Source organism: Rutidosis leptorrhynchoides, chromosome 2 (genome assembly GCF_046630445.1).
Source record: "Rutidosis leptorrhynchoides isolate AG116_Rl617_1_P2 chromosome 2, CSIRO_AGI_Rlap_v1, whole genome shotgun sequence".
NCBI lineage: Eukaryota > Viridiplantae > Streptophyta > Magnoliopsida > Asterales > Asteraceae > Rutidosis > Rutidosis leptorrhynchoides.
The window spans coordinates 240,435,234-240,452,912 of record NC_092334.1 but is presented as its reverse complement, the minus strand read 5'-3'; the positions used below and the strand labels follow the sequence as shown (position 1 = coordinate 240,452,912).

At 33.8% G+C, this 17,679-nt stretch overlaps 1 non-coding gene across 1 annotated transcript; it reads left to right on the top strand.

The window, feature by feature from the left end:
• The first annotated feature begins 202 nt into the window (after positions 1 to 202).
• Positions 203 to 309, top strand: LOC139895340 (small nucleolar RNA R71). The gene has a single exon (XR_011775796.1). It is a non-coding gene; the product is annotated as a small nucleolar RNA R71 (small nucleolar RNA).
• Positions 310 to 17,679: the final 17,370 nt, after the last annotated feature.

The following is a 17,679-nucleotide window of genomic DNA, read 5'->3' as shown; positions in this document are numbered from 1 at the left end:
ATCGGCTCTAGCCACTTTAGATGAACGAAAGATATCTTTTTCTTGATGCCATTCATGTGAGTGGGAGGCTGTGTTATCAATGATTTTGTAAGCTTCAATTACGGTTTTCTTCATAATGGAACCACCAGCTGTTATGTCGATGTCTTTTCGTGTAGCAACGTTGACACCTTGGTAGAATATTTGTACTATTTGATAGGTGTCTAAACCATGTTGAGGACATCCTCTCAACATCCTTCCGAATCTTGTCCACGCCTCATATAATGTTTTATTTGGTTTCTGTGTGAACGTAACAATTTCTCCTTGAAGTCTTACGGCTTTGGATGCCGGAAAGAATTGTTTAAGAAATTTTTCAACTAACACATCCCATGTATCAATCGCCCCTTCAGGTAACGATTCTAACCAATCTTTGGCTTCTCCCTTTAAAGTCCAGGGAAATAACATGAGATATATCTGTTCATCCTCAATTTCTCGGATTTTGAATAGTATACAGATCCTATTAAACGTACGAAGATGTTCATTTGGATCTTCTTTCGGTGCACCACTATATTGGCATTGATTAGTTACCATGTGTAGGATTTGTCCTTTGATTTCATAATATGGCGCATTAATGTCTGGCTTAATAATGGCGTGACCTTGGCCCGTGCGTGTGGCTCTCATTCGGTCTTCCATACTTAGAGGTTCCAGATTTTCCATAATTGAATTTGTTGAATACGAATCACTAGAAGATTCTGATTTAATGGTTTGTGGTTCAGGAGGAATGATTAGTGGTTCTGGATCTTGGAATTGTCCCTGAATATTCTCCGAATTCTCAATTGTGAGGTCGGGTTCAAAAGATGGATTATCGGAAATTTGAGTTGGAGTTCTTGGTCGACTAGATGATGATTCTAAAGAAAAATCAACGGCGACAATATTGGCTAGATGTCTTGATCGAGTTATAGGTGGTGAACGTATGAAAGGTGGTGAACGTTTTACTCGGTGCATTCACTGAATATCCTATTAGTTTTTAAAAGGAAAGAAAAATTATATAAGTTATCCAATTAATAGACTTTTCTGATTTTGCCCACGTTTCGAATAGCCAAAAGACGCAGCAGAGGGGCATGATTCGTTTGGTCTCAATATAATTGAGTACTGTTTGGCTCCAATAACCCGGTCCACGTACAAATCCAACTATTACTACGAACCAGAAAATTTTGATGTCTATCAATTTAACCACTTAAAATAAATTTTCGTAATTTTAAGAAATTTAGATAAGAAGTAGAATAAAAATCTTATCCTAAAACTAGAATAGCGAGAAATAAGAAAGAAAAAAAAAACGCGTCGAAAAAGGTCGAAAAATAAAAGGTCGAAAAATAGGCGTCGAAAAATAAAAATAAGAAAGTAGCGCGAAAAACGGCGTCGCAAAATTCTAAAGCACATAAATCTTAGTCTAAGGAATAAGCACTTAAGGGATTTTACGGCATACCTAAAAATTCTAGAAATAAAAATAACTATGGCAAAACTAAACTTAATACTAAAAATTGTAACTAGAGTCTAAAAAACTAAAGGTAATAAAAAAAACTTTTTTTTTTAATTTTTTTTTATATTTCGTTTTTTAAGGATTTTAAAATTTTTTTTAAAAATTTTTTTTTTTATATATTTTTTTTAAAACTTTTTTTTTTAAATTTTTCCTTAAAAAATGATTTTTTTACAATTTTTTTTTATTTTTTTTTTAAAGGAATTAATAATTTTTTTATTATTATTATTTTTTTCAAAACTTTTTTTTAACTCATTTACTATTCATGAATAGTAAATAAAAAGAAATTAATTAATTTACTATTCACATAAAAGCGACATGATAGAAATTATTAATTGCAAATTACATAATATACCCCTGAAATATTTAATAAATACGACTTTTTAAAACTTTTAAAACTTTTACTATCAAATTTGATTCTAAAATATTATTATATTATTATATTTTATTTCAATATTATTATATTATTATATTTTATTAAATTATTATATTTAAATTAATATATCTTTAATCAATCAAAAACTAAAAAAAAAACTTAAATACCCCGTGAAAACACAAAAAGTGTCCCCGAAATTACTTTTTTTATAACTATATTTTTACAGATATAAATTAAAAATATAGCGTTTTAGCGCTCCCCGGCAACGGCGCCAAAAACTTGATGATGTAGCGTGAGGGTACGAAATAGTATTATTTTTAATACAAAATACTACAAAATATGACACAAGTTTTATTAATTTACGGATGGGATATACCTAAACCTTGCTACAACATTATAGGCAGTGTACCTAATCGTAGAGTAGTGTAGTTTTTAGTAAGTCCGGTTCGTTCCACAGGGAGCTGGTGATACTTACTATATTTTTAACAACTATATTTATACAAAATATATATAATTATATAAGTAGTAATATTATTATAAAAGGGGGGTTTTACCGTTTAATGACCGGTTTGTCGATTCTATATTTTAAGCGCAAAGATAAATGAGGATAATTAAAGTGCGTAAAATAATGACAATAAATAAAATAACAGTAAATAAAATTGCGAGTAATAAAATGACAGTAAATAAAGATACGATGAGAAATACAATAAAAGAATTATGCTTATTTAAACTTCCGTAATCATGATGTTTAACGTTTTGATTTTAATTAATTGTTACTCGGGTTAATTGTCCTTTGTCATGGTTTATTTGATACCTATCTGGTTTTTGTCCATAATAGTCCATCGGTCATAAATATAAAGTGCGAGTGTCCTCGTCAAATTACCCTTATACCCGAAGTCAAATATTCCAACTAATTAAGGATTTAAACTGTGACGCAGTTATCACTTCTGTCAACAATTACACCAGTTATCGCTGTATGTAATCCACCCCTGTTTTGATTAGATATGAATATTAATTTACCCACTTGATCAGTTTGAATAATCAATTACCCAACCCGAATAATTAATTAAATGATTATAATAGATTCCATATGAACGTCACTAAATAGGACAACCATAATCATTATTAATTATTAGGTTAATTAATTTGAAGATAGGTTCGAAAGACTCCAATGAGTTGTCACTCAATTAGACAATACCCCCCATCTATTAATAGTCAATAGTCCAATTTCCACAAGTGTCGGTCTTTTGCCTAAACCTTAATTATGGTACAAAATCCAATAACCCCGTCTTAATATTTAGTCAAACATCACGATTACTTCGGCTTAAATAAGCATAATAATAACTTAGTTACGAGACATTAATTTAAAAAGGAAGAACATAACTTACAGTGATTATTAATCGTGTAGCGTTACACGGACAGAGTTTCGACTTTAAAACCTGTAAAACATTTCTTACAATAACCCAACTAAACCATAACTTTATTATTAAAATTAACTTATATTAAAATTATAATATAAATATATATTACATATTACAGAAGAGAGAAAGAAATATGAAGAAAGGTGTTCTTTTCATTACACCGTGAATTTCATTTTATAGACAATTGGTGATTTGAAATTTTCACTTATGACCCCTTAACTATGCTCAATTAACAACTTTTTATTATTTATTATTATTCTTATTATGAATTATTTAAATATTATATTATATTCTTGAGCATAGTTAACTTGTAATTTTAGCTCCGTTGCGTCGAGCGTTGAAAGTTGGTTCATGTCTCGGTTCCGAATTTTCAAACGTCCTTGCGTACAATTTAATATCTTGTACTTTTCGTTTTGTAACTTGTACTCTTGTCATTTTTAGACGTTTCTCATCAATAAATTGAACCTTTTGAATTGTATCTTGTACATTTGAGCTTTTTGGACGTTTGTGTCTTCAAATCTTCGTTTTCGCCTTTTGTCTTCGCACTTATTTATTTAAACAATTACAATGAAAATATAATACAATTACATATGAAAACCTATTATTTAGGAGGGATATTGCTATGAAATATGTAGTGACCCGAACTTTTCCATGTTTATATATATTAATTGAGATTGATGTTTACATGATTAAATGTTTCCAAAATGTTAAGCAATCAAACTTGTTAAGACTTGATTAATTGAAATAGGTTTCATATAGACAATTGACCACCCAAGTTGACCGGTGATTCACGAACGTTAAAACTTGTAAAAAAACTATATGATGACATATATATGGTTATATATATAGTTAACATGATATTATGATAAGTAAACATATCATTAATTATATTAACAATGAACTACATATGTAAAAACAAGACTACTAACTTAATGATTTTGAAACGAGACATATATGTAACGTTTATCGTTGAAACGACATTTAATGTATATATATCATATTAAGAGATATTCGTACATCATAATATCATGATAATATAATAATTTAAAATCTCTTTTGTTATTATAAACATTGGGTTAACAACATTTAACAAGATCGTTAACCTAAAGGTTTCAAAACAACACTTACATGTAACGACTAACGATGACTTAACGACTCAGTTAAAATGTATATACATGTAGTGTTTTAATATGTATTTATACACTTTTGAAAGACTTCAATACACTTATCAAAATACTTCTACTTAACAAAAATGCTTACAATTACATTCTCGTTCAGTTTCATCAACAATTCTACTCGTATGCACCCGTATTCGTACTCGTACAATACACAGCTTTTAGATGTATGTACTATTGGTATATACACTCCAATGATCAGCTCTTAGCAGCCCATGTGAGTCACCTAACACATGTGGGAACCATCATTTGGCAACTAGCATGAAATATCTCATAAGATTACAAAAATATGAGTAATCATTCATGACTTATTTACATGAAAACAAAATTACATATCCTTTATATCTAATCCATACACCAACGACCAAAAACACCTACAAACACTTTCATTCTTCAATTTTCTTCATCTAATTGAACTCTCTCAAGTTCTATCTTCAAGTTCTAAGTGTTCTTCATAAATTCCAAAAGTTCTAGTTTCATAAAATCAAGAATACTTTCAAGTTTGCTAGCTCACTTCCAATCTTGTAAGGTGATCATCCAACCTCAAGAAATCTTTGTTTCTTACAGTAGGTTATCATTCTAATACAAGGTAATAATCATATTCAAACTTTGGTTCAATTTCTATAACTATAACAATCTTATTTCAAGTGATGATCTTACTTGAACTTGTTTTCGTGTCATGATTTTGCTTCAAGAACTTTGAGCCATCCAAGGATCCATTGAAGCTAGATACATTTTTCTCTTTTCCAGTAGGTTCATCCAAGGAACTTAAGGTAGTAATGATGTTCATAACATCATTCGATTCATACATATAAAGCTATCTTATTCGAAGGTTTAAACTTGTAATCACTAGAACATAGTTTAGTTAATTCTAAACTTGTTCGCAAACAAAAGTTAATCCTTCTAACTTGACTTTTAAAATCAACTAAACACATGTTCTATATCTATATGATATGCTAACTTAATGATTTAAAACCTGGAAACACGAAAAACACCGTAAAACCGGATTTACGCCGTCGTAGTAACACCGCGGGCTGTTTTGGGTTAGTTAATTAAAAACTATGATAAACTTTGATTTAAAAGTTGTTATTCTGAGAAAATGATTTTTATTATGAACATGAAACTATATCCAAAAATTATGGTTAAACTCAAAGTGGAAGTATGTTTTCTAAAATGGTCATCTAGACGTCGTTCTTTCGACTGAAATGACTACCTTTACAAAAACGACTTGTAACTTATTTTTCCGACTAGAAACCTATACTTTTTTTGTTTAGATTCATAAAATAGAGTTCAATATGAAACCATAGCAATTTGATTCACTCAAAACGGATTTAAAATGAAGAAGTTATGGGTAAAACAAGATTGGATAATTTTTCTCATTTTAGCTACGTGAAAATTGGTAACAAATCTATTCCAACCATAACTTAATCAACTTGTATTATATATTATGTAATCTTGAGATACCATAGACACGTATACAATGTTTCGACCTATCATGTCGACACATCTATATATATTTCGGAACAACCATAGACACTCTATATGTGAATGTTGGAGTTAGCTATACAGGGTTGAGGTTGATTCCAAAATATATATAGTTTGAGTTGTGATCAATACTGAGATACGTATACACTGGGTCGTGGATTGATTCAAGATAATATTTATCGATTTATTTCTGTACATCTAACTGTGGACAACTAGTTGTAGGTTACTAACGAGGACAGCTGACTTAATAAACTTAAAACATCAAAATATATTAAAAGTGTTGTAAATATATTTTGAACATACTTTGATATATATGTATATGTATATATTGTTATAGGTTCGTGAATCAACCAGTGGCCAAGTCTTACTTCCCGACGAAGTAAAAATCTGTGAAAGTGAGTTATAGTCCCACTTTTAAAATCTAATATTTTTGGGATGAGAATACATGCAGGTTTTATAAATGATTTACAAAATAGACACAAGTACGTGAAACTACATTCTATGGTTGAATTATCGAAATCGAATATGCCCCTTTTTATTAAGTCTGGTAATCTAAGAATTAGGGAACAGACACCCTAATTGACGCGAATCCTAAAGATAGATCTATTGGGCCTAACAAACCCCATCCAAAGTACCGGATGCTTTAGTACTTCGAAATTTATATCATATCCGAAGGGTGTCCCGGAATGATGGGGATATTCTTATATATGCATCTTGTTATTGTCGGTTACCAGGTGTTCACCATATGAATGATTTTTATCTCTATGTATGGGATGTGTATTGAAATATGAAATCTTGTGGTCTATTGTTACGATTTGATATATATAGGTTAAACCTATAACTCACCAGCATTTTTGTTGACGTTTTAAGCATGTTTATTCTCAGGTGATTATTAAGAGCTTCCGCTGTCGCATACTTAAATAAGGACAAGATTTGGAGTCCATGCTTGTATGATATTGTGTAAAAACTGCATTCAAGAAACTTATTTTGTTGTAACATATTTGTATTGTAAACCATTATGTAATGGTCGTGTGTAAACAGGATATTTTAGATTATCATTATTTGATAATCTACGTAAAGCTTTTTAAACCTTTATTGATGAAATAAAGGTTATGGTTTGTTTAAAAATGAATGCAGTCTTTGAAAAACGTCTCATATAGAGGTCAAAACCTCGCAACGAAATCAATTAATATGGAACGTTTTTAATCAATAAGAACGGGACATTTCAGTTGGTATCCGAGCGTTGGTCTTAGAGAACCAGAAAATTTGCATTAGTGTGTCTTATCGAGTTTGTTAGGATGCATTAGTGAGTCTGGACTTCGACCGTGTTTTCTTTAAAAATGATTGCTTAACATTTTTGTTGGAAACTATATATTTTTAACATATGAATATTATGTGATATATTAATCTCTTAACGTGTTTGATATTATGTGATAGATGTCTACCTCTAGAACAAGTCCCATTGACTCACCTAATAATAATGAAGAGTCAAATGTAAATTGGAATGATTTGTGGACTGATTCACAAGTTCCCGAAGAGGAACCGGAAGAAGAGTCGGAACCGGAAGAAGAATCGGAACCGGAAGAAGAATCGGAACCGGATGAAGAAATAGAACCGGTGGGGGAAATAATAAAACGGTTAAGTAAAAGAAAATCCTCAACCAACCGACCAAAGTTAATTATGGTCAATGGTGTTTCCTCCAAGGAAGCAAAATATTGGGAGGATTACCAATTCTCCGATGAATCGGATTCCGACGAGAATTCCGATGATGTTATAGAAATTACCCCAACTGAATTTAAAAAGGCAAAAGAAAATAATAAGGGAAAGGGCATAAAAATAGAGAAATCTAATTCCAACCCCGATGAACTTTATATGTATCGTCAACCCCCGAAGTCCTTAAGTTGTAACAATGACCCAGGAACCTCTAAACCACTAGGTTTTTCTAAACCAATGTGGATAACGACGGCTCATATTAGGGGAAAATCATATATCCCTAGAAACTTGGCAAAACGAACCAAAACCGAAGAAGAAGAAACAAGCGAGTCGGAATAAGATAGTTGTATTCATGTGGTGTAATATATGTAATATAGTGTGCTTATACTTTATGATATATGTAAAAATTGCTTGTATTAATAAGTATTTTTTTTTATGAATCTAACTCTTGTCTATTTTACAGTATAAAAACGCAAAATGGATAGACAACCCAATATTTTAAGAGACCTACCCGGAGACATGATTGATGAAATCTTGTCTAGAGTCGGTCAGAATTCCTCGGCACAACTATTTAAGGCGAGATCAGTTTGTAAGACATTCGAAGAACGTTCCAAGAATGTCTTGGTTTATAAGAGACTTTCGTTTGAAAGATGGGGGATATCACATTGGGAAACCCATAAGTTACGATGTGTTTACTTTGACGCATATATTGCGGGGAACCCAAATGCTATTTTACGCAACGGGTTAAGAAATTATTTTGACTCAATATATCCGAATATTGGACTTCGTGATTTAGAAAAAGCGGCTAACATGCAACATAAAGAAGCATGTTATGCTTACGGATTAGTAATGTTCGCTTCTCACCAAAGTGAGAACAAGAACATCGGGCTACAACTATTAAACAAAACGTTTCCACAAGTGACGGAGTCGGTAATTGGGGTAAGAAATGAGGTTTTTAGATTATTACGGGACTGTTGGACATTACGTAACCCTCGTCCCTTTGATGACGTTACAACACGCTGTCTTATCAACGGCCATAACGGTTATGTTGCACAAGACCAAGGATGGGAAGTAGTCCTAGTAAAACCAGAATGCATGACTTGTTTCTGGACGTATGAATTACGTGTCTTTATTGCCTTTGCTGAACGACTTGTGTACTAGCTAGAATTGTCTTCACAACTATCTTGTATCAAAGTTATTGTGTGCTATATTTCATGCTTTATGTAAAATAAGCGGTATTGTAAGTTTGTAAAATATTGTATAAAAGTTTGAACGCGAAATATTATTATAATCAGTTTTTCATATAGAATTGTAGTAGTTGAATTGTATATTAGCTACTAAGTATGAACTTAACGGGTAGGTACTACCCGAATTTAAACTTATAAAACGCTAATATGAAGAAAAAGCTTTTATAAATGAGTTCATATTATGCTACGAAATACTATTAACTACTCTTAATATTCTGTATGATTAACTTGTTCCATTTAACTATTTTGAAGGAAATGGCACCGACTACTCGACACACCGTGAATATGAATGAAGAGGAATTCCGTACTTTTCTAGCTTCAAACATAGCCGCAGTACAGGCTGCGCTACATACCAACAATAACCTTGGATCTAGCAGTACAGGAAATCGTGTAGGATGCACCTACAAAGAATTCACTGCCTGCAAACCTTTGGAATTTGATGGAACCGAAGGACCGATCGGATTGAAACGGTGGACCGAGAAGGTTGAATCGGTGTTTGCCATAAGTAAGTGTACTGAAGAGGACAAAGTGAAGTACGCTACGCATACCTTCACAGGTTCTGCGTTAACATGGTGGAATACCTATCTAGAGCAAGTGGGACAAGATGATGCGTACGCACTACCGTGGTCAGCATTCAAGCACTTGATGAACGAGAAGTACCGTCCCAGAACCGAGGTCAATAAGCTCAAGACAGAACTTAGAGGGTTACGAACCCAAGGATTTGATATTACCACGTACGAAAGACGATTCACAGAATTGTGCCTATTGTGTCCGGGAGCATTCGAAGATGAGGAAGAGAAGATCGACGCGTTTGTGAAAGGATTACCGGAAAGAATCCAAGAAGATATAAGTTCACACGAGCCCGCCTCCATACAACAGGCATGTAGAATGGCTCACAAACTAGTGAACCAGATTGAAGAAAGAATTAAAGAACAGACTGCTGAAGAGGCCAATGTGAAGCAAGTCAAAAGAAAGTGGGAGGAAAACGGTGATAAGAATCACCAATACAACAACAACAGCAATTACAACAATAATCGCAACAATTATCCCAACAATCGCAACATCAATCGCAACTACAACAAACGGCCCAACAACAACAACAACAACAACAACAACAACAACAGCAACTACAACAATCATCCCAACAACAATAATAACCGCAACAACAACAACAATCAGAAGCAACTATGCCAAAGGTGTGAAAAGAATCACTCGGGGTTCTGCACCAAATTTTGCAACAAGTGTAAAAGAAATGGTCATAGCGCGGCGAAGTGTGAGGTCTACGGACCAGGGGTTAATAGAACGAAAGGAACAAATGGTGTCGGAACGAGTAATGGCGGAGCAAGTAGTGTCGGAGCAAGTTATGCCAATGTAGTTTGTTATAAATGTGGAAAACCAGGCCACATTATTAGAAATTGCCCGAACCAGGAGAACACGAATGGACAAGGCCGTGGAAGAGTTTTCAATATTAATGCGGTAGAGGCACAGGAAGACCCGGAGCTTGTTACGGGTACGTTTCTTATTGACAATAAATCTGCTTACGTTTTATTTGATTCGGGTGCGGATAGAAGCTATATGAGTAGAGATTTTTGTGCTAAATTAAGTTGTCCATTGACGCCTTTGGATAGTAAATTTTTACTCGAATTAGCAAATGGTAAATTAATTTCAGCAGATAATATATGTCGGAATCGAGAAATTAAACTGGTTAGCGAAACATTTAAGATTGATTTGATACCAGTAGAGTTAGGGAGTTTTGATGTGATAATCGGTATGGACTGGTTGAAAGAAGTGAAAGCGGAGATCGTTTGTTACAAAAATGCAATTCGCATTATACGAGAAAAAGGAAAACCCTTAATGGTGTACGGAGAAAAGGGCAACACGAAGCTACATCTTATTAGTAATTTGAAGGCACAAAAACTAATAAGAAAAGGTTGCTATACTGTTCTAGCACACGTCGAGAAAGTACAAACTGAAGAAAAGAGCATCAATGATGTTCCCATTGCAAAAGAATTTCCCGCTGTATTTCCGAAAGAATTACCGGGATTACCCCCACATCGATCCGTTGAATTTCAAATAGATCTTGTACCAGGAGCTGCACCAATAGCTCGTGCTCCTTACAGACTCGCACCCAGCGAGATGAAAGAACTGCAAAGCCAATTACAAGAACTTTTAGAGCGTGGTTTCATTCGACCAAGCACATCACCGTGGGGAGCTCCTGTTTTGTTTGTCAAGAAGAAAGATGGTACATTCAGGTTGTGTATCGACTACCGAGAGTTGAACAAACTTACCATCAAGAACCGCTACCCACTACCGAGAATCGACGACTTATTTGATCAACTACAAGGCTCGTCTGTTTATTCAAAGATTGACTTACGTTCCGGGTATCATCAAATGCGGGTGAAAGAAGATGATATTCCAAAGACTGCTTTCAGAACACGTTACGGTCATTACGAGTTTATGGTCATGCCGTTTGGTTTAACTAATGCACCAGCTGTGTTCATGGACCTTATGAACCGAGTGTGTGGACCATACCTTGACAAGTTTGTCATTGTTTTCATTGATGACATACTTATTTACTCAAAGAATGACCAAGAACACGGTGAACATTTGAGAAAGGTGTTAGAAGTATTGAGGAAGGAAGAATTGTACGCTAAGTTTTCAAAGTGTGCATTTTGGTTGGAAGAAGTTCAATTCCTCGGTCACATAGTGAACAAAGAAGGTATTAAGGTGGATCCGGCAAAGATAGAAACTGTTGAAAAGTGGGAAACCCCGAAAACTCCGAAACACATACGCCAGTTTTTAGGACTAGCTGGTTACTACAGAAGGTTCATCCAAGACTTTTCCAGAATAGCAAAACCCTTGACTGCATTAACGCATAAAGGGAAGAAATTTGAATGGAATGATGAACAAGAGAAAGCGTTTCAGTTATTGAAGAAAAAGCTAACTACGGCACCTATATTATCATTGCCTGAAGGGAATGATGATTTTGTGATTTATTGTGACGCATCAAAGCAAGGTCTCGGTTGTGTATTAATGCAACGAACGAAGGTGATTGCTTATGCGTCTAGACAATTGAAGATTCACGAACAAAATTATACGACGCATGATTTGGAATTAGGCGCGGTTGTTTTTGCATTAAAGACTTGGAGGCACTACTTATATGGGGTCAAAAGTATTATATATACCGACCACAAAAGTCTTCAACACATATTTAATCAGAAACAACTGAATATGAGGCAGCGTAGGTGGATTGAATTATTGAATGATTACGATTTTGAGATTCGTTACCACCCGGGGAAGGCAAATGTGGTAGCCGATGCCTTGAGCAGGAAGGATAGAGAACCCATTCGAGTAAAATCTATGAATATAATGATTCATAATAACATTACTACTCAAATAAAGGAGGCGCAACAAGGAGTTTTAAAAGAGGGAAATTTAAAGGATGAAATACCCAAAGGATCGGAGAAGCATCTTAATATTCGGGAAGACGGAACCCGGTATAGGGCTGAAAGGATTTGGGTACCAAAATTTGGAGATATGAGAGAAATGGTACTTAGAGAAGCTCATAAAACCAGATACTCAATACATCCTGGAACGGGGAAGATGTACAAGGATCTCAAGAAACATTTTTGGTGGCCGGGTATGAAAGCCGATGTTGCTAAATACGTAGGAGAATGTTTGACGTGTTCTAAGGTCAAAGCTGAGCATCAGAAACCATCAGGTCTACTTCAACAACCCGAAATCCCGGAATGGAAATGGGAAAACATTACCATGGATTTCATCACTAAATTGCCAAGGACTGCAAGTGGTTTTGATACTATTTGGGTAATAGTTGATCGCCTCACCAAATCAGCACACTTCCTACCAATAAGAGAAGATGACAAGATGGAGAAGTTAGCACGACTGTATTTGAAGGAAGTCATCTCCAGACATGGAATACCAATCTCTATTATCTCTGATAGGGACGGCAGATTTATTTCAAGATTCTGGCAGACATTACAGCAAGCATTAGGAACTCGTCTAGACATGAGTACTGCCTATCATCCACAAACTGATGGGCAGAGCGAAAGGACGATACAAACGCTTGAAGACATGCTACGAGCATGTGTTATTGATTTCGGAAACAGTTGGGATCGACATCTACCGTTAGCAGAATTTTCCTACAACAACAGCTACCATTCAAGCATTGAGATGGCGCCGTTTGAAGCACTTTATGGTAGAAAGTGCAGGTCTCCGATTTGTTGGAGTGAAGTGGGGGATAGACAGATTACGGGTCCGGAGATTATACAAGAAACTACCGAGAAGATCATCCAAATTCAACAACGGTTGAAAACCGCCCAAAGTCGACAAAAGAGCTACGCTGACATTAAAAGAAAAGATATAGAATTTGAAATTGGAGAGATGGTCATGCTTAAAGTTGCACCTTGGAAAGGCGTTGTTCGATTTGGTAAACGAGGGAAATTAAATCCAAGGTATATTGGACCATTCAAGATTATTGATCGTGTCGGACCAGTAGCTTACCGACTTGAGTTACCTCAACAACTCGCGGCTGTACATAACACTTTCCACGTCTCGAATTTGAAGAAATGTTTTGCTAAAGAAGATCTCACTATTCCGTTAGATGAAATCCAAATCAACGAAAAACTCCAATTCATCGAAGAACCCGTCGAAATAATGGATCGTGAGGTTAAAAGACTTAAGCAAAACAAGATACCAATTGTTAAGGTTCGATGGAATGCTCGTAGAGGACCCGAGTTCACCTGGGAGCGTGAAGATCAGATGAAGAAGAAATACCCGCATCTATTTCCAGAAGATTCGTCAACACCTTCAACAGCTTAAAATTTCGGGACGAAATTTATTTAACGGGTAGGTACTGTAGTGACCCGAACTTTTCCATGTTTATATATATTAATTGAGATTGATGTTTACATGATTAAATGTTTCCAAAATCTTAAGCAATCAAACTTGTTAAGACTTGATTAATTGAAATAGGTTTCATATAGACAATTGACCACCCAAGTTGACCGGTGATTCACGAACGTTAAAACTTGTAAAAAAACTATATGATGACATATATATGGTTATATATATAGTTAACATGATATTATGATAAGTAAACATATCATTAATTATATTAACAATGAACTACATATGTAAAAACAAGACTACTAACTTAATGATTTTGAAACGAGACATATATGTAACGTTTATCGTTGTAACGACATTTAATGTATATATATCATATTAAGAGATATTCGTACATCATAATATCATGATAATATAATAATTTAAAATCTCTTTTGTTATTATAAACATTGGGTTAACAACATTTAACAAGATCGTTAACCTAAAGGTTTCAAAACAACACTTACATGTAACGACTAACGATGACTTAACGACTCAGTTAAAATGTATATACATGTAGTGTTTTAATATGTATTTATACACTTTTGAAAGACTTCAATACACTTATCAAAATACTTCTACTTAACAAAAATGCTTGCAATTACATTCTCGTTCAGTTTCATCAACAATTCTACTCGTATGCACCCGTATTCGTACTCGTACAATACACAGCTTTTAGATGTATGTACTATTGGTATATACACTCCAATGATCAGCTCTTAGCAGCCTATGTGAGTCACCTAACACATGTGGGAACCATCATTTGGCAACTAGCATGAAATATCTCATAAGATTACAAAAATATGAGTAATCATTCATGACTTATTTACATGAAAACAAAATTACATATCCTTTATATCTAATCCATACACCAACGACCAAAAACACCTACAAACACTTTCATTCTTCAATTTTCTTCATCTAATTGAACTCTCTCAAGTTCTATCTTCAAGTTCTAAGTGTTCTTCATAAATTCCAAAAGTTCTAGTTTCATAAAATCAAGAATACTTTCAAGTTTGCTAGCTCACTTCCAATCTTGTAAGGTGATCATCCAACCTCAAGAAATCTTTGTTTCTTACAGTAGGTTATCATTCTAATACAAGGTAATAATCATATTCAAACTTTGGTTCAATTTCTATAACTATAACAATCTTATTTCAAGTGATGATCTTACTTGAACTTGTTTTCGTGTCATGATTTTGCTTCAAGAACTTTGAGCCATCCAAGGATCCATTGAAGCTAGATACATTTTTCTCTTTTCCAGTAGGTTCATCCAAGGAACTTAAGGTAGTAATGATGTTCATAACATCATTCGATTCATACATATAAAGCTATCTTATTCGAAGGTTTAAACTTGTAATCACTAGAACATAGTTTAGTTAATTCTAAACTTGTTCGCAAACAAAAGTTAATCCTTCTAACTTGACTTTTAAAATCAACTAAACACATGTTCTATATCTATATGATATGCTAACTTAATGATTTAAAACCTGGAAACACGAAAAACACCGTAAAACCGGATTTACGCCGTCGTAGTAACACCGCGGGCTGTTTTGGGTTAGTTAATTAAAAACTATGATAAACTTTGATTTAAAAGTTGTTATTCTGAGAAAATGATTTTTATTATGAACATGAAACTATATCCAAAAATTATGGTTAAACTCAAAGTGGAAGTATGTTTTCTAAAATGGTCATCTAGACGTCGTTCTTTCGACTGAAATGACTACCTTTACAAAAACGACTTGTAACTTATTTTTCCGACTAGAAACCTATACTTTTTTTGTTTAGATTCATAAAATAGAGTTCAATATGAAACCATAGCAATTTGATTCACTCAAAACGGATTTAAAATGAAGAAGTTATGGGTAAAACAAGATTGGATAATTTTTCTCATTTTAGCTACGTGAAAATTGGTAACAAATCTATTCCAACCATAACTTAATCAACTTGTATTATATATTATGTAATCTTGAGATACCATAGACACGTATACAATGTTTCAACCTATCATGTCGACACATCTATATATATTTCGGAACAACCATAGACACTCTATATGTGAATGTTGGAGTTAGCTATACAGGGTTGAGGTTGATTCCAAAATATATATAGTTTGAGTTGTGATCAATACTGAGATACGTATACACTGGGTCGTGGATTGATTCAAGATAATATTTATCGATTTATTTCTGTACATCTAACTGTGGACAACTAGTTGTAGGTTACTAACGAGGACAGCTGACTTAATAAACTTAAAACATCAAAATATATTAAAAGTGTTGTAAATATATTTTGAACATACTTTGATATATATGTATATGTATATATTGTTATAGGTTCGTGAATCAACCAGTGGCCAAGTCTTACTTCCCGACGAAGTAAAAATCTGTGAAAGTGAGTTATAGTCCCACTTTTAAAATCTAATATTATTGGGATGAGAATACATGCAGGTTTTATAAATGATTTACAAAATAGACACAAGTACGTGAAACTACATTCTATGGTTGAATTATCGAAATCGAATATGCCCCTTTTTATTAAGTCTGGTAATCTAAGAATTAGGGAACAGACACCCTAATTGACGCGAATCCTAAAGATAGATCTATTGGGCCTAACAAACCCCATCCAAAGTACCGGATGCTTTAGTACTTCGAAATTTATATCATATCCGAAGGGTGTCCCGGAATGATGGGGATATTCTTATATATGCATCTTGTTATTGTCGGTTACCAGGTGTTCACCATATGAATGATTTTTATCTCTATGTATGGGATGTGTATTGAAATATGAAATCTTGTGGTCTATTGTTACGATTTGATATATATAGGTTAAACCTATAACTCACCAGCATTTTTGTTGACGTTTTAAGCATGTTTATTCTCAGGTGATTATTAAGAGCTTCCGCTGTCGCATACTTAAATAAGGACAAGATTTGGAGTCCATGCTTGTATGATATTGTGTAAAAACTGCATTCAAGAAACTTATTTTGTTGTAACATATTTGTATTGTAAACCATTATGTAATGGTCGTGTGTAAACAGGATATTTTAGATTATCATTATTTGATAATCTACGTAAAGCTTTTTAAACCTTTATTGATGAAATAAAGGTTATGGTTTGTTTAAAAATGAATGCAGTCTTTGAAAAACGTCTCATATAGAGGTCAAAACCTCGCAACGAAATCAATTAATATGGAACGTTTTTAATCAATAAGAACGGGACATTTCAAAATATATGTTCCTTTTTAGCCTTATCACGAACTTATCCAGGTATGGCTTGCAGACACGATTCATGAGATTCATAAATACGGCAGGTGCGTTGGTTAAACCGAATGGCATTATGAGAAACTCATAATGACCATAACGAGTTCTGAATGCAGTCTTCATCACATCGCTCTCTTTCACCCTCAACTGGTGATAATCGGATCGCAAATCGATCTTAGAGTAAATGCTCAATCCTTGTAGTTGATCAAAAAGATCGTCAATTCGGGGAAGGGGATACCGATTCTTGACCGTCAATTTGTTGAGCTCACGGTAGTCGATACACATGCGGAATGATCCGTCCTTCTTCTTCACAAATAAAACAGGTGCGTGATGTTATGCGAGGTGTATATGAAATAGCTTATATTTTACTAGGAAAAAGTATTAAATACGATACAATTTTACACAAGATATTTATTTATTTATAGAATGGATATACCTAAACCTTGCTACAACACTTATAGGCAGTGTACCTAATCGTACAGTAGTGTAGTTTTTAGTAAGTCCGGTTCGTTCCACAGGGAAATCTTTTAAACAAAGCTTAACGCTATATTAGTTTTAATTTATAAAAAAATACAAATATAT